Source organism: Micropterus salmoides, unplaced genomic scaffold (genome assembly GCF_014851395.1).
Source record: "Micropterus salmoides isolate LMB-PRFRI ecotype aquatic unplaced genomic scaffold, ASM1485139v1 Ms_hic_scaffold_23, whole genome shotgun sequence".
NCBI lineage: Eukaryota > Metazoa > Chordata > Actinopteri > Centrarchiformes > Centrarchidae > Micropterus > Micropterus salmoides.
The window spans coordinates 466100-490349 of NW_024041484.1; the positions used below are offsets into that span (position 1 = coordinate 466100).

General features: G+C 41.7%; 1 protein-coding gene across 1 annotated transcript in view; it reads left to right on the forward strand.

The window, feature by feature from the left end:
• Positions 1 to 24250, forward strand: part of LOC119918330 (conserved oligomeric Golgi complex subunit 5-like) — an 84266-nt gene that overhangs the window by 43082 nt on the left and 16934 nt on the right. The window lies entirely within an intron of this gene.

Below are 24250 nucleotides of genomic sequence, written 5' to 3' on the forward strand. Positions count from 1 at the left end.
AGGACTTTGTTTGTGTTTGCATAGCACATGGTACATGCTTAATGTTCCTGATCGCTACCTTATTGCCTGGTGAAAAAGGTAGCTAGTGAGTGGACTAATTAGGGCTACTTGGCATTGGCATGGCAACAACAGCCCCACTGGCCAAAGCGAACGCAGACCAATTGATCAGAATTCAAATCAGGGTCCATCTGTTGTCTTCCGGGATACTCCACTGATGAAATAAGATCTCCTGATTTTTCACATCTCCCCCAATCTGGTCGTTGTATCTCAGCCCTTCATCGCTCACTCTTCATTTGTTTATTCAAGTAACGTCGTAGAGATGATGACGGTTTCCGGGCCGACTGTTTTTCTGAGATGCGCAACTCAGCGGGAGGCATGTTTTCCCCCAGATACAAGTTGTTAGCGAAAGAGATAGATGGCAGACAGCAGGGTTATATTGGGGGTAAAAAGACAGTTGCAGACTTTTTTTACTGATGAAACATGAGCATTATATGTGAGTGAGGCAGCGATACAGAGATGGAGACAGCATAGCAAACCACAGAGGAAAAGAAGACCGTTGCAGACCTTTTTTCTCAGCAAAGATGCCAATATTGAGCGTGAGAGGCTTCACACCTGAAATTGCTGTAAGCACAATACAGTGCAACAGAAAACATCCAGAAATGTTTAATGAATGCATTAATATTTAACCCTGATATCTAGGCTGTGTGCTAGCTCGCCTAAAGGCTGCTGGCTGTTGTCTAGTCCCCAGCTGTGCTGTTTCAAACAGAGGTGCATATGAGTGAAAGTAAGTGCAGGGCTGTGTTTGTGTGTGTCCTTTGCATTTATGAAAGAGCAGTCATGGACTTTGTGCTCGAGACAAATCCCACAAATGCTGATGCCATGATGATAGTCTGGCAGCACAGATGGCTGTGAACTCGAGGGCAAGAGCTAATAAGTCATGAAACAACTAGAGGAAAATTTAAACGTAAGAAAATAAATAAATAACGTAAATAACTTTGGGACCCAATAAGCAGCCAACAAAAAACATTAAACCTACTGACATATACTGTACATTCTCACTGGCAAGCAGTGAGATTACTTTGATTCTTTGATGTCTTAAGCGGGGTCATTGTCAGAAACACATGAATCAGCAACCACTGGACTGAGGCGCAGATTAACTGTGGGTCCAGGGAATTGAGGTTTGGGCGATTACATACAAAGTCAATGCAAATACGTGGAGAGACGCGATTTTCTGTCGGGCAGTGCTGGCAGCGTGAAGAAATTAAAAGTTTTCTACTCGAGCGAGAAAGTTGCATGATACTGTGTCGCGATAGCCTATCAACGTTGAGATTGTCCGGACCTCACAGACGGCTTCAGAGCGTTGTTTGGAGAGAACCGAGCAGGAGGGAGAGAATCTTGCTGTCCGACAGACAGCTGCTTAGCTATGGACAGCTGTGGAAGAAATAGCCGGGTCACCGCTGCAGCTTTTGGATATGTAAACAACCACAGTCGGACTGGATTATGCTCTGACAACTACTGCATTTACCCATGGGAGGAGTTCACAGTTAACTGCTTTTATTAAATTAACTTTTAAAGAAGTGGTATTATGCTCATTTTCAGGTTCAAAAGGGGTTGTGCCAGAACAGGTTTACATGGTTTAATTTTCAAAAAAAACATATTTTTCTCATACTGCACATTGCTGAAGCTCCTGTTTTCACCCTGTGTGTTGTACGCTCCGCTCTTGAGCTACAGAGTGATGCATCTTACTTGTACAAAATCTTTGTTGGGAGTTGCACATGCGCAGTTCCCAGGTAAGGACTACTAGCCAATCAGAAGCAGAGAAGGGCGGGTCGTAAGAAACAAGGTAGTGTGATCCAAATCAAAGCCGCTTCAGACTAGTGATAGCAAGTTCGAGTCTTTTGACAGACTTGTTCATTCAAATCTCGTTCATTAAAATGAACTAATCTATTTTTGAATCATTTAGTTCATTTGAACTAGGCTGGTTATTGCGGCGCTGCAGCCCTCTAGTGGGTGATTAAAAAACAGCGCCGTTCTCAAACATGGAAGGCTGCCTGGCTTGCTTTATTTGACAAAGTATAATGCACAAATTCACCTCTTGATTACATCATCATTATCTAAACCCCCCTTGGCCCACAAACAATTTCAAACCATGTAAAAACCACAGAAATATGTTGTCAATATGTAATCACCACTACTCCGGCTAAATCCTTCCATTTTCACAATCTTTTCTGAGTATACAATCAGACCAGCCATATAAAGGCTTATCTATATAATTACTATCATTATCTCTAAAGTGCTCATTCATACAGCAGCCTAACGTCCCTATCCATGAGTAAATATTAATATCAGATTTGCAGTAAATATATTGAAGTAATAAGCTTGATACACTATATGAATAAACACACTCTTATTAAAATTCAACCAATTTAATAATAATCTGGATCAAGCCACCAAGTTCTTAAAGAACTCCAGCACAGAGAAACAACAACAAGAACAAGAACAAAGAAATATTAACACATTATATAAACGCAGCAGTTTGGCAGTTCTGGACGCAGAATGGGCCACATCAGGTCCGGATTCTGCAGACAGAGAAACACACATGAGCACATCGCTCAAACACTGCAGGTTGTTCACCAGTCACGAGCTGTGAAACAACAGCACGGCTCTGTTAGTAAATAAAAAGGAAAAGTTACATTGCGTTCTCTGGCGGACCTGGATGAGCTGTTAACTGTTTACACGGCTAACGCTAACGTTGCTACGTGGCTGTGTTTTAATGTTTTAAAACTGTTTGTTTTGGAGAGGGGACGACCTCGGAGGTAATTCGGCTCCAGGTATAACCCTGTGAGGGCTCTGAAGTGGACCCAGAACACCTCTCATCAGCTGTTAGCTGTAATGTTAAACACTAGCAGGACTAAAGTTAAGGTGCGGCTGTGTTCAAACTATAACTTAGCACATCATCACTGCGCTGTAATAACGTTATGCTTTATTCAATCTCACATCATTAACAAAATAGCTATATAATGTCAGTCCAGTTACCTGACAGCCGACCTGCCTCTCATTCTCCGGCGCTGGCAGTCACTCAGCCTGCCGAGTGAACGAAAGACTGAGGAGGACCCATGTGAGCGCTGAACGAGTCGTTCATTCCTGCTCCACACAGAAGCTGTCATGTGACAAATGAACAAGTCAGTCCTAGAGACCCACAGTTGAGAGTTGTGAACTAATCAATTCTGTTTCCTGTGCTGACAGAGACCATGCAGCTGCCTTGTGACGAGTGAACGTAAGAGTCCAAGATCCTTCACGCATGCGTGAAAATGAACGAATCACTCACTGAGACAACCCGTTCCTCCCGAGTCATACACACGATTAGGTCTTGTGAACGAAACGTTCTTTGAACGACACAACACTACTTCAGACTGCGACCGTAACCTAGCAGATGGTATAAGTTATTACCAGTCCACAACCACACAACATCATTGTTCCACATCTTACCATTAGGACTAAATGTTGAACTGTTCTCACGATCTATGCTGCCTTGCCGAAAAATTCTACTCGGCCCTACTCCGTTTTCCATTGCAGGTAGTACCCAGAGATGGAGTACGTAGCTTGTCGTCATAGCGACGCCACACACAACTGCCGCAACGTAATGTTCAATGCGACACACACACCAGCGATCCACACAGCTTTCTCTTTTTTAAGTTAAAACGTTTCAACATTCCTCAGAATGTAAAGACAGATGAGCGGTATGAAAACCTTCCAGCTGTGTTTTCCTCTGCCGTTGTTGCTGCAGCGGTCTGTGTGACGGCGGGAGCAGAGGGCTCTGTGAGCTCCTCAACTCCGACAATATTCATCACATTTTTGTTCCGCCATCACTTCTCGTAAAACTGTCAATATTCGAAATCTACACAGCTGATTTCTCATCTCAAAACTTCTCAGAAGTGGACTTAGTGATGAAATTACATACGAAATCTGTAAAATATAATATTTTGTTGCTCGCCTCTGTCAGGCACATGCAATGATGATGCAGTGAATAGTGAATCTTCTCTCTGACCAGTCAGAAGTCTGTCTGTTTTCACGTTACATTAGAGCTCACTGGAGGTGAGGTGAGCTGTTTTCAAGCGGTTCTGAGAAGTGCTTTCTGTGGGAGATGGGAACTCCCTTTGGGCTGGACTTTGGGCTTTTTCACTTTGCAAACCTGTTACATGCACAAAAAAGATATATAACTCAATAAAGGAGAGGGAAAAAGCCAAAAAGCGTAATACCACCTCTTTAACTTTATATTTTGGGATTAAAACGTTGATTTATCTTCATTCACGCTTCTTGGCAGCGAGCTACCGTGTGTTTCTGGTTCCACTGTTGTTGTTGGTGTCAGTGAGTACCCAGAGCTCTGTGATACTACTTCTACTCTGTGATAAACCGGGCACAACTGGACATTGCTTGCTGAAAAGAAAGTTCAGTAAATATGTGTCTGTTACTTTTTCCAGCTATCATTGTAACTTACTGTGAACAAGTTAGCATAGCCCTGATCGAGCCCTTATCTATTTAATCTAGTAATTTATAAGGCATGGGTTATTAAGAAATGAGTCATATAGAAAAAGTAGAAACTAGATTTCAGTAAAAACATTTAAAATGTGTGTATGTGTACCAGAGATGTGGACTCGGACTCGAGGTGCGGGATGTTTATTTTTAGTAAACATCTGATGAGCGTGCTGTTATTATTCACCTCCCTCCGTTACCTATAACCTGCTACATAACACATAGTATCAGCTGCACGCGGCCACACATGAGAGAGGACAACAAACATCGACAGCTGCTCTGCCTCTGTCTTCATCATAAACTTTGGCTTTAAAACTTCATACAACTAGACCCAAACAAAGAAGCGCTGAACACAAAATAGGTTAGTAACCAGTGGTGAGTAAACAGCTTGCTTCTTGCTTTAGCTACGACCTACCGGAGGTTTACTCCGACTGTCGTTCGTTTTGAAAAGATGAATGAGCGTTTGTTTACTTGCCAAACTTGTGGCAGTCGATTAATGTAATAATTTATGTCCCGCTGGCTGCCATTAGCATTAATTATTAATGCTGGCTGCAAACAGGTTACAGGTTTGAAAGTCTGGAGTGTGTTGACTTACAGTAGTTAATAAGCTGTCATTAATTGCATTGCACATTACATGGTTGTGCTCTGTAAGTGAAAAACAGGTTACAGTTACAGAATTCCTTATAACCATGCAGTTTTATAAGCAGCCTGGATTGAACGCAGCAGGTGATACAACATTCATTATAACCACAAGAGACTTGAGACTTGACTTGACTTAAATGATTTGTTAATCAATGGAAAGGAGTCAGTTACAATTGTAGCAATGTAAATATCTAATCAACTTAAAAATACCCAACATTCCTGGTTTTAGCTACACAGAAGTGAAGAGTTGCTGCTTTTTTCAGCTCCATATCTATGAAGGGGGAAAGTAATAAATGTTAATTGATAAAAAAGGAGGTGATGAAAATGGATGTGTATGGAAAAATAAACGGGTTAAAATAGATGTGAAATGAAAAATAGAGTGATAAATATTCAAGTGATTTGATTAATTTTAAGTCGATTTGATTAAAACAGTAGTGATAGATTTTTATTTATCAATCATCATTCACAACGCAAAATTGGCATTCATCATTTAAAGCAGGTAGCCTCAAGGGTTAAAGTAACAAAAAGTAAATGATAAAATGGAGGTGATGAAAATGTCACACCTGTGGGGAAAAAAGGGCAGAACACCTCAAAATATAAATGACTAACTATTTTGTTGTCCTTTGAAGACAGACAATGTAACATCAGCTGCCAAATGTCAAGTAGCAAAAACTAGTACTTACAGTTTAAGTTGTGTGTAGCAGACCTGGTGGCGGATTCATGATCTCAACAAGAACTGATCACTGAAAGACATCAAAACATCTTGTAACAAATAAATGTGCTTTCTTTCCTAACAGTAATTTTCAGGACAATAATCGCACAGCGCTGTCGATAGCAGTACTCAAATCCAAAATCTAAATAGCGGTGTGTGGAGCAGCAATATTTAATGTAAGCTGTTAGGCAGTAACCGTTATGGCTGACATTTTGCAAGCTAAATAGCTAACATTACCATCACATGTAATCTACAAGGAATCTAGTGGTGCTTGAATCTAAGCAGGGGCCGTCAAATTTTAAATGTACAAGCAACTTGAATATTTATCACTCTATTTTTCATTTCACATCCATTTTAACCCCTTTATTTTTCCATTCACGTCCATTTTCATCACCTCCTTTTTTATCAATTAATATTTGTTATTTCCACCCCTCATACATATCAATAAAAAATAACATTTTTTGACTGGTGATTATAAAAAGCTTTCTGAAATCCCTTTGGGCTTTGTGCCAATGGGCATTTGTTATTATATATGACATTTTTAGGTTAAATGATTCATTGAATGAAATAGTCAATACAGTACGTTAATGAAAGAAATTGCTAGTTGGCTACAGCAGTATGAGCAAAATACACAGATTTTCCCATAATTTACTTCCAATAAACAGACCAGAAGTATGCCGAAATATCTAAATCATGATGCCGATTTGTAAAAAGTCTGAGTTCATGCTTTGTCAGGTCTGCCTGTAAGACTACAAGCAAACCCCTTAAAATGCTTGCTGAATGGCATTTGGATAGATTAGGGCTATGCTAACTTGCTTCTGACTGAGAGAGTCCAGTTCGTTCACGAATTAAAGTACATTACCCCTCCAGTCTGCAGTCAGCATGGATGAAGAGTGACAAATTTTACAGTACACCCATTTGGTGTGAACACACCATAAGGCTATAGGCAGCTGTAGCTGGGCCTGATTGTTTAAAGAGATGAGTAGGTGCTTGGTCGAGATGTAGTGAGGAAAACAATGAAGAACCACCAAGTAGCTAGTCACTTGACAAATAGACATTATGGGAGTATAAATCTGTTGATGAAGGTGGTTTTTGTTTTCAACATTTTGGTTTCCTGTAAGGCTTAAATAGTATGTTAGGATTTTGAAAGAGAGATCAGTAAGAACTGGAATAGATATTTTTATCAGAGAGAACAATAACACATGATAACATAAAACAATACCCAATTCTGTTTGCGGTTTCAACTGCACTTACATCAGATTACAGAAAGTATTACACATTACAGAAAATTATGTTTCATTGTCCCCTGAAGCCAGTGCACACACAGCATCACATAATGGTTTACAATAGTTGTGACACACTGCAGCCTGTCAGTTGCTGTCATAATGTGTTATGGAACATGGTCGGAGATTCTTGCAGCACATTGATATAATCTGGTATTACTATTAGTTATAAAACATTAAATCAAAAGGTCATAATACATTATGAACTTTGCTATAGCGCCTAATGCATGTTTGTAAGTGATTATAAAAACTCTTATAATGTCTTATGGACGCATTATATCGTGTTATAAATATATGCATAAGTCATTATAGCGATGACCTTCATAGAAAGTGTTACCCAAAATCTACAAAAACTATAAATTATATTAACGCATGTGCAATCAGTGAAATGGGTAATTCAGTTTCTACATTCTACTGTGACTTTACAATCCTCACATATTGCATTTACATTTATTAATTTGTTTGAAACATATATTGGTTTGACAAGTATATCTGTGCTCAGATATGAGGTCTTCCTTGAATTTCTATGCTATTGTAACTCTCCAATGTAAAACAGATAAATGGTTTGCCCTTAACAGTTCACCATTTCAGCGCAGTAAAATCAAATCTTACAAATTGCGCTAATCGCTTTTAAGAAGCAAATGTAATTGTGCCCATCTGTGTGTGCATGGGCGTGTTGGTCTTAAAATAAATTCCATTGGAGGTATTTCAGTTACATCACTCTGATTGGTTTAATTCATGTTAAGCCCAAAACACACCTATGATTAACGAATAAATGCATCCCCTTTGCGCCTTACTTGGCGCCCAGATTAAAAAGTGGAGGTAGAATCCAGGTGGAGTGGATATCAGAAGCAATAATGAGGACTTCAGATTTAAGTGCATTTAACTGCAGAAAATGATTTGCAATCCAGTTCCTAATTGCATTTTAACACTTGTATTTACAGAAACGGTATGAGGCTCATCAGGTTTAAACAAAAAATAAAACTGGATGTAATCGGTGTACAAATAGATAGATGTTGCTAAGGTGGCATATTGGTGCAATACTCCTGGAAAATAATGCAGCTGTGAAAGCGGCTTTTATTAGGAGCTAGCTAGCATTGAGCTAAGCAGGTAAGCTTTTAGCTAGCTAGCTACCACCATAGTGGCAACTGTTACCAGGTGTAGTAGCCAAACAAAACAAAAGGAAAACCCTGACCCAGACTAAAAGGAGGCTGAAGCAGAACATAAAAAAATGAAGTTGGCGGTCTAGTCCAGTGTATGATACACTGTTAAATCTTCTAATGGTCCTGCTGTCCTCCCCGGAGTTCAAGGAGTATGATCCATAGACAGTATAAAAATGTTGATCCCACAAAAGCTGTGATGCTGTGGCACCAGGACTCTGTCAGAAGCAGGTGGCCAGAAGAGGGTGACTGTAGAAAGTGAGCAGTCTGATGAGGAGGTTTAAATTGAATGATTAATAAGCATCTTGTAAGTTTAGAAAACAGTTAACTGTTATTTATGTCTTAAGTACATTTAATAGCAATTATATAATTTTGATTCAGATTTCACTCTGGCCTCTTCTTTAAGTTTGTATTTGACATAATACCTTATTATCTCAAATAAAAGGACTGAAACAAATGTAGCCTATATGTGACACAAAAAGGCAATTTATTATTTTTGCGGGCAAAAAACATGTTGACTGGTGGATTTTTTCATCTACCTATCCCATTGGCAAGTGAGCCAAAAAGTTAATTTCCACCCCTTTATACAAATGATATACACTAGAGGGGTGGATAAATAACAGGTCATAGAAATAAAACTATTTTGTTTATTTTATCTATTGTAGCTGTTGGGAATCCAACCTCACTTCTGACATCCTCCACAAAGGAGCTGGCTATACACCTCTCAGAGCTGTCTTTCAAGAGTACAGGGGGCAGGTGTTTGATATTCAAAACATAGGTTTTCAATGTAGTGCTTCTTCAGAACTATCAGGATCATAATCAGAATCGGGTTTATTGCAGCCAATCACCTTCTCTGCAGAGCGAATGATATGCTGCAGCCTCCCCTTGTCCAGGGCAGTGGCAGCAGCGTACCACATGGTGATGGAGGAGGTGAGGATGGACTCAATGATGGCGGTGTCTTTGGCAGGCTGAACTTCTTCAGCTGCCGCAGGAAGTACATCCTCTGCTGGGCCTTTTTGATGATGGAGGTGATGTTCAGTTCCCACTTGAGGTCCTGGGAGATGATGGTGCCCAGGAAGCGGAAGGAGTCCACAGTGGTGACTGGGGAGTCGCACACAGGATGAAGGGGGAGGGTGGGGCTGTGGTCTTTCTGAAGTCTGTGACCATCTCCACTGTCTTCAGAGCGTTGTGCTCCAGACTGTTCTGGCTGCACCGGGTCACCAGATAGTCGATCTCCCGCCTGTAGGCGGAGTTATCCCCACCAGAGATGAGCCCAATGAGGTTGGTGTCATCCACAAACTTCAGGAGCTTGACAGACTGGTGACTGGAGGTGCAGCTGTTGGTGTACAGGGAGAAGAGCAGAGGGGAAAGAACGCAGCCCTGAGGGGAACCAGTGCTGATGGTCCTGGAGTCAGAGACATGTTTTCCCAGCTTAACGTCCTGCTTCCTGTCCGTGAGGAAGTCAGTGATCCACCTGCAGGTGGAGTCAGGCACGCTCAGCTGAGAAAGCTGAAGCAGAGCCGGGATGATGGTGTTGAAAGCAGAGCTGAAATCCACAAACAGGATCCTGGTGTAGGTTCCTGGGGGGGGGCATGTTTACTGCATCATCTACAGACCTGTTGGCTCTGTAGGCAAACTGCAGGGGGTCCAGGAGTGGGTCTATGATGGATTTCAGGTGGGACAACACAAGGCGCTCAAAGGACTTCATTACCACAGAGGTCAGGGCAACGGGTCTGTAGTCGTTTAGTCCAGTGGTCCTTGGTTTTTTGGGGACAGGGATGATGGTGGTGACTTTGAAGCAAGGCTGGCACATGGCATGTCTCCAGTGAGGTGTTAAAAATATCTGTGAACACCGGAGAGAGCTGATTGGCGCAGTGCTTCAGGGTGGATTTGGAGACAGAATCCGGTCCAGCTGCTTTGTGAGGTTTCGGCCTCCTGAACAGTCTGTTGACATCCCTCTCTAGGATGAGAGGGGGAGGGGGTGGGGGATGAGATAGTGGACAGTGGCCGATCAGTGGTGTGATGGGGGATGGTGTCAGGTCTGTTCCATTGTCTTTCAAAGTGACAGTAAAACTGGTTCAAGTCGTTGGCAAGGCGTGAGTCATTCATGAATTTAGGTTTGTAGCTGGTGATCTGTCTGAAGCCCCTCCAGACAGAAGCAGAGTCATTACTTGAGAACTGGTGTTGTAGTCTCTCTGCGTACAGCGGTTTAGCATCTCGCACTGCCTTGCTAAACCTGTACTTTGGCTCCTTAAACCTGGCCCGGTTGCCACTCCTAAATGCCTCTTCCTTCTCCAATCTCAGTTGTCTGAGCTTAGCTGTGAACCAGGGTTTGTCATTGTTATAACTCACCCTGGTCCATGTTGGAAAGCAGCTGTCTTCACAGAAGCTGATGTAGGACGTCACAGCCTCTGTAAACTCATCCAGACTGTTGGTAGCAGTCCTGAAAACATCCCAGTCACTGCAGTCCAAGCACACCTGGAGGTTCTCTACAGGTTCACTAGTCCACTGCTTTGATGTCCTCACCACAGGTTTACAGATTTTTAGTTGTTGTCTGTATGCAGGAATCAAGTGAACCATGGCGTGGTCAGAGTGTCCCAGTGGAGCTCGAGGGACGGCGTGATAGGCACTGCTTACTGTGGTGTAGCAGTGATCCAAAGTGTTCCCCTCTCTGGTTGGACACTTTATGAATTGTGTGTATTTGGGGATTTAATGGCTGAGGTTTCTTTTGTTAAAGTCACCAAGAACAATAACGTAAGGAGTCCGGGAATGTCTGCTCTACCCACAGTATCTGATCGGCCAGCACGCGCTGTGCCTCCTGCACGTTGGCCTGCGGTGCAATGTAAACACAGAGCAGAAAGTAGCCTGCAAACTCACGGGGGGAGTAGAATGGCTTACAATGTATAAATAAATATTCCAGGTCATGAGAACAGTGTTGCTGAATCACTGTCACATCGTTACACCAGCCACTGTTAATGTAAAAACAGACACCTCCACCTTTTGTTTTGCCAGAGAGTTCCATGTCGCGGTCCGCTCTGTAGACCCTGGAAGCCAGCCAGCTGCAGCGCGGAGTCCGGTATTGATCCAGACAGCCACGTCTCGGTGAAGCACAGAACAGAAGATGAATAAATGTTTCTGTTTTTCCCGACAGTAGCCAAAGTTTGTCCATTTTATATTGCACAGTGAGCGTAAGTTGGAGAGAAATATTCCCGGTAGCGGCGTGCGGTATCCTCTTCGGCGGCGGCGCAGCAGTGTGCCGGACCTTCTCCCCCTCCTCCGGTGTCTCACCGCATGAACAGCGGAAAGTGAAGCCTTGACCAGAATGTCCAATAATTCCACTAATGACACAAGAAAAGTCATAATTATGAGCTCTTCTCTGGTGAAAGGGCTCCGGGTATCACAGCAGAATGCAAAGTAAACAAAAGTAAACGTAAACAAAACAAAGATAGCACCAAAATACCACGGCTGCCCTGAGTGGCGCCATCTTTTTCACCTTTTTCTGTGGCTGTGAAGTATAAACTTTAGGGTGTCTTTTGATAGTAGTAGTAAAGCCATCGACAGTTTGAATGGTGCTTTCCTCGACTGTTTTGGAGCAAACATTATCCTGCAGCACAAGCATTATTTCAATGTACCCAAATGAAAGTTACAAATGAGTTTGCTGAAACTGAGCCGATCCATAGTATGTCACAACTCTTAATACATTTTTTTATTTATTTATTTATTTCCTGACTGTTAAATGTACTCTGATAAGCGTGAAATCGATCCCTCCCTGCTGCCTGCTCTGGTTACCTCCATCACCAAGGTATTGCTTAAGGTGGGTAATATTCTACGCTGCCATGATACTAATTTCAAGCGCTGCAATGCTGTGATAAATTCTAAAGTAACTTTGATTATTAGTAATATCCATCTTGTTGTCCTCTGAAGAATGAGATGAATGAATTCCCCTAGCACAGAAACCGGGGCACATCTGTGCCAGAGCACAGCTTATCCCCTAGGAACCAACACATAATATCCAATGTCTTGTGTGGTCTGTGGTTGTGTGTGTGCATGGCTTCAAGCATGGCATATCAGACGGCCCTCTGAGCATATTATGACACAAGTCAGAGAAGACCAACCTCTCTCTCTCTCTCTCTCTCTCTCTCTCTCTCTCAAACACACATATCTAAACAAGCAAAGGAATACAGGGCTCAGCTGTTCGATTGTGGTCTCTGGCAGGCTTTGTCCTTGGGTTAAGGCTTCAAGCGGATTGTTTTTGAATTGAATGTGGCTCCTGTTCAATTCCTTGGTCCTTGTGCCTCAGCCCTCCACCTGCCTGATCTCAATTCAATTCAGATTAGCTTTATTGGCATGAATGTGTAAAAACAATATTGCCAAAGCATCATACAAACTACATAAGAACAATCAACCATTTCATTAAACAAGTAAGTAAGTGTAAAGTAATTAAAGCGTATGTGTTTAAATGTGTTAAAAATTAAAATAAAATAAATAAATAAAACAGTAAGTGTGTGTGTGTGTGTGTGTGTGTGTGTGTGTGTGTGTGTGTAAAAAAAAAAATATATATATATAAAAATTTTAATAATAAATAAAATTAAATAAATGAAACAGTAATGTGTGTTATTATAATAATATATTAAACATTGAAATAAAATAAATGGATAATAACGTAAACGTGTGTGTGTATATTAATAGACAAAAAATTAAAGAGATAATTAATTGATTAAAAAAAATTTATAATAAATAAATAAAACATTTTTCTTAGTTTAGGACATTTTATTGTGCTCAGGTAATTTGCCAGTGTGAATTCTCTGCAAAAGTGAACTGATCAAAAAGTGTAGCTATGCTGATTGGGAAATGGTCAAGTGAAGAGTCAAATCTTCCAGTTGGTTTAAATTGGATCAGGAGTGGTTTTAAATATCTTGGAGTTTTTTTGGGGTACATCCAGAAGAATTTTGAGGGGGTTGTTGAAATATTAAAGGGACGTTTTGAAAAATGGAAATTCTTATTTAATAAAATTTCCTATAAGGGGCGTGTACTCATTATCAATAATTTGGTGGCATCCTCCCTCTGGCATCGGCTGGCCTGTGTGGATCCTCCAGTACAACTGCTGTCAAAGATCCAGTCAATCCTGGTAGATTTTTTTCTGGGATAATCTACACTGGGTTCCACAGAGTGTTTTGTATCTACCTAAAGAAGAAGGTGGGCATGGACTGGTGCATCTACAAAGCAGAACAGCTGCCTTCCGTTTGCAGTTTGTGTAGCGTCTTCTCTTAGGATCAGTGGATTCTAACTGGAAATCTTTTACAGACTTTTGATGGACTGGGACTGGACAGAACTTTGTTTTGGATGGATCCAAAGCAGATGAATCTCAGTAAAATCCCTGTATTTTATCGGAATCTTTTTAAAGTTTGGTCACTTGTAACAGTGCACCGAACAAGATGTGCTCTCTGTACAGGTTAATAAAGGAGCATTTGATTTATGGTTCAGCTATCACTCGTGAAAAGCCTCTTCCTGCGCTTGCATCTGGTCTTCTCAGGTCTGGAGTTACGACAGTGGGGACTTTATTCAGTCTAGCAGGTCCAGACTTTGGTAAAAGTGAGACAGTTGCTAATCGATTGGGGATGAGATCCATTCGTATAGTAGCCCAAATACTAGATAAATGGCGGGTCTCTTTAACAAAAGAAGAACTGCAACTGTTGGGAGACAATTTTAGGGGGTCATGCAGGCCTGACTGTAAAGACCCCTTTCCTAATCTAATGATGTCTCCAAATCTGACAGGTTGCACTGGTATTTTTTTGCATTTTGATAACTTGGTATTAGTGGGGCTAATTCGGGCAAATGGCAAAGCTTTATATAAACTCTGTGTTCTGTGCTCTGTGTGGACAGGAGGGTAGATACACCCTGGCGTTCTGTTTTGTATATTGGGGAAAATGTAAGACCACAGTGGCGAGCACTATACAAGTCACCGTTAATCAAAAAAACTGGGGATTTACATTCTGCATGGAGCAATTGCAGTTAATGCTTTTGTTTCTGTGTTGAATCCTGTTGTGGGTCAATGGTGCCCTATTTGTTCATTGAGGGACACTGTGTTTCATGCCTTCCTGCAGTGTGAGAGGCTAAAGCCTCTATTTGTTGTTATACAGTCACTTTTTGTTTGTTTTAATGAAAACTTTTCAATGGAGATTTTCATTTTGGGTTATAAATATGTGAAGAAGCTGCGTTTCAAATGTTAACTGTTAAACTTCCTGCTTGGACAAGCAAAGATGGCAATTTATGCTAGTCGTAAGAATAAAATAGAGCAATTGTCTAGTCATGACTGTGTAATGGTTTTTTCAATTGTGAGGTCTCGAATATTAATTGATTTTCATTTTTATAAAGCAATGAAAGATCTTGAATCTTTTAAGCAGAATGGAATTATAATAGCATGGGTGTGGTTGCTGACGAGAAATAATAATAATAACAGTATTTTAAATTGGTGTTTATTTATAAAAAAACATTATGTTGTATATGGACAAATTGATTGTGTAGTGTTGTATGCATAGTACATACATAGTCAGACTCACTACCGGAGCACTAGGAGAAACCGGCAGAAGATTAGGTTTGAGTTTGGCTCGCTCGCCATTTAACATTGCTGTATCCGTGCCTTTTGTTGTTTAATCAGAATCAGCTTTATTTGCCAGGTATGTGTACACATACAAAGAATTTGACTCAGGATTGTACAATGCTGATGATGTGCTTACTTACAATACAATAATAATACAATAATTAAAGCTGCAAGCAGCGTTGGGCGGGCCCTCGCACTTGTAAGCGCGTCCGCGCGTGAGCCGGCCGAGTAGCACATTCTGGAGCTCTGCCGGTGCGGCTGTGAATTTCCTACGCGGTTCCGACGCCGCATGAATGTGCTATATGTCACTTCCTGTATCCCCTATGTGGAGCTACATAGCACTTGCCGCTATGAATATAAATCGGTATTGACGTGTAGATGTCTGCGGGGTGGGAGAGTTATCAAGCACGTAAAGTTTGTTTCAGATGTGAACATGTACACTGAACAATAATGTACCCAAACAATAAAATAAATTCCTTTTATATTTCCCTGCCTTGTTGTTTATGTGTACATACAGAGGAAGAATGTGAGAACAGCACACATTTCATCGTTACTGTGTGTTAGAGCATGGGAGAACAGTGGATACTTTTAATACAGCCCACACCCCTAATACTGTGTAACTATAACAAGTAGAGAACAGAAGAAAAAGATGTTCTTTCTTTACAACTGTCTGCATAGCTTATTCATATTGTGTAATGAATGAAAATAAATAGGCCTACTAGGCTCCTCTCTACTTTGACATTTAAGATTAGCTTGTTTGATCCACCTTCATACACATGTGACATTACTGTACAACTTGAGAAAGGTGAGTTGTTTTCTGCTCCAGCCTGCCTAAAAGAAAAGCGTTTTTGGGATTAAATGGACTTTATTAGCTGCTGCAGTGCAGGATGAACTCAGAATAGACCCATTTCTCACCTTATTATTCTAAATCATGCAACGAAGAAGAAGAAATGCATAAGAAATCCTGGGACAAAATCTGTCCACAAATACTGTACAGCATGTAGTCTGATGACAAGACTTGTGTTATAGCTGACTTGGGCAGTGAAATGTTTAATTTTTTAATTCATGTGGTCATAGTTGTCCACAACTCAAATCAGAATATAAGAAGAAATGTTTTATACCACCTCAAGAAGGCTTCCTATCAGAAAGGTAGGAAGGTATTTCAAATGTACAACTGCAGTACTTAAATCTAAGTAAAGTAATTTCCCTGACATTTTTGTGTTACTTTACTTTTAATAGACATGTAAGAGGTTTTATACTTCCTGTGAGTATAATCCAATCAATCTTATTTTCATACTGTATATCCGTTGTGTAATTTGATAAATTGTGTTGTATGTCGTGCTCGCATCTCAGAGAAGACTCTGACTGCAACATGCGTCTTTGTAAAGAGAGAAACAGACAGAAAAAGTCTCTAACTCTGCCTGTCAGCTCGCTCTGCTCCGTTAAAACTGAATTTACCATACAGAATTGAATACGAGTGCACTCCAGATTTAGCTGCAGCCAGCTGACCGTGTGCTTCTCCCTATACCGCAGTTCTGTGTCCATGCATGCAGCAAACTGAAAGCACTGTCTGTCGGAGCGTCTACGTGAAAAGAGAAGGAAGACATTGCTGGTAGTATTGTCTTCAGAGTTGTTAAACACCTCAGCGCACTGAAGGAAGCCATCTGACTGTGTGAGGGGCAAGATCGTTGATGTCTGCAGGCAGAGTAGGAGCTCTCCTGTCTGACTGGTCCACCAATAGCAGAGAAGATGACCCCTTGAGACACAGCCCCTCCTCATTTGCATAATGAGGCAGAAATGCATACAAAAATTTAAAAAAGACAGGCAGAAATAAATACCATGGGTGAAAATAAATAAGGTAAATAAATACAAAGGAAGAATAAAACAGACAAAAATATTAAAACACACACATAAATAAATACATTAAAAAAATTAGTAATAAATAAAGTTGAATAAACAAATAAGGTAATTATAACAAAGGTGAATAAGTAAAGGCACTAATTAAAATATAACATTTATGTCTCCTTGTATAATTTAATTACTACCTACATTTATTTATTTACTTTATTTTTTTGTGTATTTAATTGGATGCTTATTTATTTATTGAGCATTTATTTATTTCTGTATTTATTTCTGACTGTGTCAGGATCGGTCCTCCATAGCGGGGTGGGAGAGTTATCAAGCACGTAAAGTTTGGTTCAGATGTGAGCATGTACACTGAAGTTACAACAACTTCCTGTGTCATGGCGAAGACTTGATCTTGACGCCACGCCACGGACACACCCATTGACGAAAACTCGCAAATAGCACAACTTTTCATCTTCAATGCCTTTAGAAGGCACAGCACAAATTTGAAGTCGGTCGGACTAAATCCCTAGGAGGAGTTCGTTAAAGTACGAAGTGTGTAAATCATCCAAAATTTGACGTAAAATTCAAAATGGCCGACTTCCTGTTGATTTTAGGGCATCGCTCCAAGAGGCTTTTTTGTGCGTCTGGACAAGATACACGTACCACAGAAAATTCGTGCACGTAGGTAAACGTGCGGCGGGGGCTGCTTCGTTAAAAGTCACTTCCTGTTGCCAGCAGGTGGCGCTATGACTGTGTGAATGTCAGCATGTACATGTGTTCAGGGCGGGACTCTCATCCTACATGTACAGTTTGGTCCAGATGTGAGCATGTACACTGAAGTTACGACAACTTCCGTGTCATGGCGAAGAGCTGATCTTTGACGCCACGCCACGGACACGCCCATTGACGAAAACTTGCAAATAGCACAACTTTTCATCTTCAATGCCTTTAGAAGGCACAGCACAAATTTGAGGTCGGTCGGACTAAATCCCTAGGAGGAGTTCGTTAAAGTACGAAGTGTGTAAATCATCCAAAATTTGACGTAAAATTCAAAATGGCCGACTTCCTGTTGATTTTAGGGCATCGCTCCAAGAGGCTTTTTTGTGCGTCTGGACAAGATACACGTACCACAGAAAATTCGTGCACGTAGGTAAACGTGCGGCGGGGGCTGCTTCGTTAAAAGTCACTTCCTGTTGCCAGCAGGTGGCGCTATGACTGTGGGTGAATGTCAGCATGTACATGTGTTCAGGGCGGGACTCTCATCCTACATGTACAGTTTGGTCCAGATGTGAGCATGTACACTGAAGTTACGACAACTTCCGTGTCATGGCGAAGAGTTGATCTTTGACGCCACGCCACGGACACGCCCATTGACGAAAACTTGCAAATAGCACAACTTTTCATCTTCAATGCCTTTAGAAGGCACAGCAAAATTTGAGGTCGGTCGGACTAAATCCCTAGGAGGAGTTCGTTAAAGTACGAAGTGTGTAAATCATCCAAAATTTGACGTAAAATTCAAAATGGCCGACTTCCTGTTGGGTTTAGGCTATGGCTCCAAGAGACTTTTTTGTGCGTCTGGACAAGATACACGTACCACAGAAAATTCGTGCACGTAGGTGAAACGTGCGGCGGGGGCTGCTTCGTTAAAGTCACTTCTGTTGCCAGCAGGTGGCGCTATGACTGTGGGTGAATGTCAGCATGTACATGTGTTCAGGGCGGGACTCTCATCCTACATGTACAGTTTGGTCCAGATGTGAGCATGTACACTGAAGTTACGACAACTTCCGTGTCATGGCGAAGAGTGATCTTTGACGCCACGCCACGGACACGCCCATTGACGAAAACTTGCAAATAGCACAACTTTTCATCTTCAATGCCTTTAGAAGGCACAGCACAAATTTGAGGTCGGTCGACTAAATCCCTAGGAGGAGTTCGTTAAAGTACGAAGTGTGTAAATCATCCAAAATTTGACGTAAAATTCAAAATGGCCGACTTCCTGTTGGGTTTAGGCTATGGCTCCAAGAGACTTTTTTGTGCGTCTGGACAAGATACACGTACCACAGAAAATTCGTGCACGTAGGTGAAACGTGCGGCGGGGGCTGCTTCGTTAAAGGTCACTTTCTGTTGCCAGCAGGTGGCGCTATGACTGTGGGTGAATGTCGGCATGTACATGTGTTCAGGGCGGGACTCTCATCCTACATGTACAGTTTGGTCCAGATGTGAGCATGTACACTGAAGTTACAACAACTTCCTGTTTCATAGCGAATCATCGACGCCACGGACACGCCCATTGACGAAAACGCGCAAATAGCACAACTTTTCATCGTCAATGCCTTTAGAAGGCACAGCAGAAATTTGACGTCGATCCGACTAAATCCCTAGGAGGAGTTCGTTAAAGTACGAAGTGTGTAAATCATCCAAAAATGGCCGTAAAATTCAAAATGGCCGACTTCCTGTTGACTTTAGGCTATGGGTTCTTGAGGCTTTTTTGTGCGTCTTGATATGATACATGTCCCCAGAAAATTTCGTACATGTAGGTTGAACGTGAACGAGGGGCTAATTTTCCAATTTTCTAGGTGGCGCTAGCGAGTCATTTTGCACGCCCATGTGCGAAACTTGTAGAATACGAAATTTTTCACCGGTTCTGACATGTTTGCAAATTTTGGTGAGTTTTCGAGTATGTTTAGGCCATGTCATTTGGGCCTACTTTGCAGAAAAAAAAAAAAAAAAAAATAATCCGAGCAATTCAATAGGGACCTCGCACGGTCGTGCTCGGGCCCTAATTAAAGCTGCAAGCAGCGTTGGGCGGGCCCTCGCACTTGTAGCGCGTCCGCGCGTGAGCCGGCCGAGTTGCATATTCTGGAGCTCTGCCGGTGCGGCTGTGAATTTCCTACGCGGTTCCGACGCCGCATGAAGGTGTATATGTCACTTCCTGTGTCCCCTATGTGGAGCTACATAGCACTTGCCGCTATGAATATAAATCGGTATTGGTGTAGATGTCTGCGGGGTGGGAGAGTTATCAAGCACGTAAAGTTTGTTTCAGATGTGAGCATGTACACTGAACAATAATGTACCCAAACAATAAAATAAATTCCTTTTATATTTCCCTGCCTTGTTGTTTATGTGTACATACAGAGGAAGAATGTGAGAACAGCACACATTTCATCGTTACTGTGTGTTAGAGCATGGGAGAACAGTGGATACTTTTAATACAGCCCACACCCCTAATACTGTGTAACTATAACAAGTAGAGAACAGAAGAAAAAGATGTTCTTTCTTTACAACTGTCTGCATAGCTTATTCATATTGTGTAATGAATGAAAATAAATAGGCCTACTAGGCTCCTCTCTACTTTGACATTTAAGATTAGCTTGTTTGATCCACCTTCATACACATGTGACATTACTGTACAACTTGAGAAAGGTGAGTTGTTTTCTGCTCCAGCCTGCCTAAAAGAAAAGCGTTTTTGGGATTAAATGGACTTTATTAGCTGCTGCAGTGCAGGATGAACTCAGAATAGACCCATTTCTCACCTTATTATTCTAAATCATGCAACGAAGAAGAAGAAATGCATAATAAATCCTGGGACAAAATCTGTCCACAAATACTGTACAGCATGTAGTCTGATGAACAAGACTTGTGTTATAGCTGACTTGGGCAGTGAAATGTTTAATTTTTAATTCATGTGGTCATAGTTGTCCACAACTCAAATCAGAATATAAGAAGAAATGTTTTATACCACCTCAAGAAGGCTTCCTATCAGAAAGGTAGGAAGGTATTTCAAATGTACAACTGCAGTACTTAAATCTAAGTAAAGTAATTTCCCTGACATTTTTGTGTTACTTTACTTTTAATAGACGCATGTAACAGGTTTTATACTTCCTGTGAGTATAATCCAATCAATCTTATTTTCATACTGTATATCCGTTGTGTAATTTGATAAATTGTGTTGTATGTCGTGCTCGCATCTCAGAGAAGACTCTGACTGCAACATGCGTCTTTGTAAAGAGAGAAACGGACAGAAAAAGTCTCTAACTCTGCCTGTCAGCTCGCTCTGCTCCGTTAAAACTGAATTTACCATACAGAATTGAATACGAGTGCACTCCAGATTTAGCTGCAGCCAGCTGACCGTGTGCTTCTCCCTATACCGCAGTTCTGTGTCCATGCATGCAGCAAACTGAAAGCACTGTCTGTCGGAGCGTCTACGTGAAAAGAGAAGGAAGACATTGCTGGTAGTATTGTCTTCAGAGTTGTTAAACACCTCAGCGCACTGAAGGAAGCCATCTGACTGTGTGAGGGGCAAGATCGTTGATGTCTGCAGGCAGAGTAGGAGCTCTCCTGTCTGACTGGTCCACCAATAGCAGAGAAGATGACCCCTTGAGACACAGCCCCTCCTCATTTGCATAATGAGGCAGAAATGCATACAAAAATTTAAAAAAGACAGGCAGAAATAAATACCATGGGTGAAAATAAATAAGGTAAATAAATACAAAGGAAGAATAAAACAGACAAAAATATTAAAACACACACATAAATAAATACATTAAAAAAATTAGTAATAAATAAAGTTGAATAAACAAATAAGGTAATTATAACAAAGGTGAATAAGTAAAGGCACTAATTAAAATATATACATTTATGTCTCCTTGTATAATTTAATTACTACCTACATTTATTTATTTACTTTATTTTTTTGTGTATTTAATTGGATGCTTATTTATTTATTGAGCATTTATTTATTTCTGTATTTATTTCTGACTGTGTCAGGATCGGTCCTCCATAGCGGGGTGGGAGAGTTATCAAGCACGTAAAGTTTGGTTCAGATGTGAGCATGTACACTGAAGTTACAACAACTTCCTGTGTCATGGCGAAGACTTGATCTCTGACGCCACGCCACGGACACACCCATTGACGAAAACTCGCAAATAGCACAACTTTTCATCTTCAATGCCTTTAGAAGGCACAGCACAAATTTGAAGTCGGTCGGACTAAATCCCTAGGAGGAGTTCGTTAAAGTACGAAGTGTGTAAATCATCCAAAATTTGACGTAAAATTCAAAATGGCCGACTTCCTGTTGATTTTAGGGCATCGCTCCAAGAGGCTTTTTTGTGCGTCTGGACAAGATACACGTACCACAGAAAATTCGTGCACGTAGGTAAAACGTGCGGCGGGGGCTGCTTCGTTAAAAGTCACTTCCTGTTGCCAGCAGGTGGCGCTATGACTGTCTGAATGTCAGCATGTACATGTGTTCAGGGCGGGACTCTCATCCTACATGTACAGTTTGGTCCAGATGTGAGCATGTACACTGAAGTTACGACAACTTCCGTGTCATGGCGAAGAGTTGATCTTTGACGCCACGCCACGGACACGCCCATTGACGAAAACTTGCAAATAGCACAACTTTTCATCTTCAATGCCTTTAGAAGGCACAGCAAAATTTGAGGTCGGTCGGACTAAATCCCTAGGAGGAGTTCGTTAAAGTACGAAGTGTGTAAATCATCCAAAATTTGACGTAAAATTCAAAATGGCCGACTTCCTGTTGATTTTAGGCATGCTCCAAGAGGCTTTTTTGTGCGTCTGGACAAGATACACGTACCACAGAAAATTCGTGCACGTAGGTAAACGTGCGGCGGGGGCTGCTTCGTTAAAGGTCACTTCTGTTGCCAGCAGGTGGCGCTATGACTGTGGGTGAATGTCGGCATGTACATGTGTTCAGGGCGGGACTCTCATCCTACATGTACAGTTTGGTCCAGATGTGAGCATGTACACTGAAGTTACAACAACTTCCTGTTTCATGCGAATCATCGACGCCACGGACACGCCCATTGACGAAAACGCGCAAATAGCACAACTTTTCATCGTCAATGCCTTTAGAAGGCACAGCAGAAATTTGACGTCGATCCGACTAAATCCCTAGGAGGAGTTCGTTAAAGTACGAAGTGTGTAAATCATCCAAAAATGGCCGTAAAATTCAAAATGGCCGACTTCCTGTTGACTTTAGGCTATGGGTTCTTGAGGCTTTTTTGTGCGTCTTGATACGATACATGTCCCCAGAAAATTTCGTACATGTAGGTTGAACGTGAACGAGGGGCTAATCATTTCCAATTTTCTAGGTGGCGCTAGCGAGTCATTTTGCCACGCCCATGTGCGAAACTTGTAGAATACGAAATTTTTCACCGGTTCTGACATGTTTGCAAATTTTGGTGAGTTTTCGAGTATGTTTAGGCCATGTCATTTGGGCCTACTTTGCAGAAAAAAAAAAAAAAAAATCCGAGCAAATTCAATAGGGACCTCGCACGGTCGTGCTCGGGCCCTAAATAATCCGAGCAAATTCAATAGGGACCTCACACGGTCGTGCTCGGGCCCTAATAATCCGAGCAAATTCAATAGGGACCTCGCACGGTCGTGCTCGGGCCCTAATAAAATCAGACTCAGGCTATAGTATAGAGAACACATATATACACACTATAAAGAAAAACAATATAGACAGATTGAGACAATAGTGTACAATGAGCGGAGTGCAATGGATGCACGAGTAAAATTATATCATTATTACGGAGGTGGATGAGATATACAGGTACACATACATGCATACATGTACACAGTGTGATGGAGCATAGTGCTGACGCAGGAAGTACATCCTCTGCTGGGCTTTCTTGATGATGGTGTCAGTGTTGGGCTCCCACTTCAGGTCCTGGGATATAGTGGATCCCAGAAACCTGAAGGATTCCACAGCAGACACAGGACTGTTGAGTATGGTGATGGGGGGCAGAGTGGGGGGGCTCCTCTGAAGTCCACGGTCATCTCCACAGTTTTGAGCGTGTTAAGCTCCAGGTTGTTATGACCGCACAAGAGAGCCAGCTGATCAACCTCCGTCTGTAGGCCGACTCATCACCGTCCCGGATGAGGCTGATGACTGTTGTGTCATCAGTGAACTTCAGGAGTTTGACATATGGGTCTCCTGAGGTGCAGTCGTTGGTGTAGAGGGACAAGAGCAGTGGGGAGAGCACACACCCCTGGGAGGTGCCAGTGCTAATAGTCTGGGCGCTGGATGTGATGTTCCCCAACCACTCCTGCTGACTCCTGACAGTCAGGAAGTTTGTGATCCACTGACAGGTGGAGGCTGGCACAGCTTTCCAGCGTAGCTCCTCTTTGCAGCTTTGATCTCCTTAGTCAGGGTGTTCCTGGCCTGGTTGCACAGGACTCTGTTCCAACTTCTGAAGGCTTCCTATTTGGTCTGACGGAGCTACCTGAGTTTCGCTGTGAACCAGGTTTTTTGGTTGTTCAATTCAATTTTATTTACATAGCGCCAAATCACAACAACAGTTATCTCTGAGCGCTTTTCATAAAACAGCAGGTCTAGACCGTACTCTGTGATGATATTTCCAGAAATCCAACTAAGTTCCCACTAAGAGCAAGCACTAGGCGATAGAGACAAGGAAAAACTTCCTTTGAAGAGGCAGAAACCTTG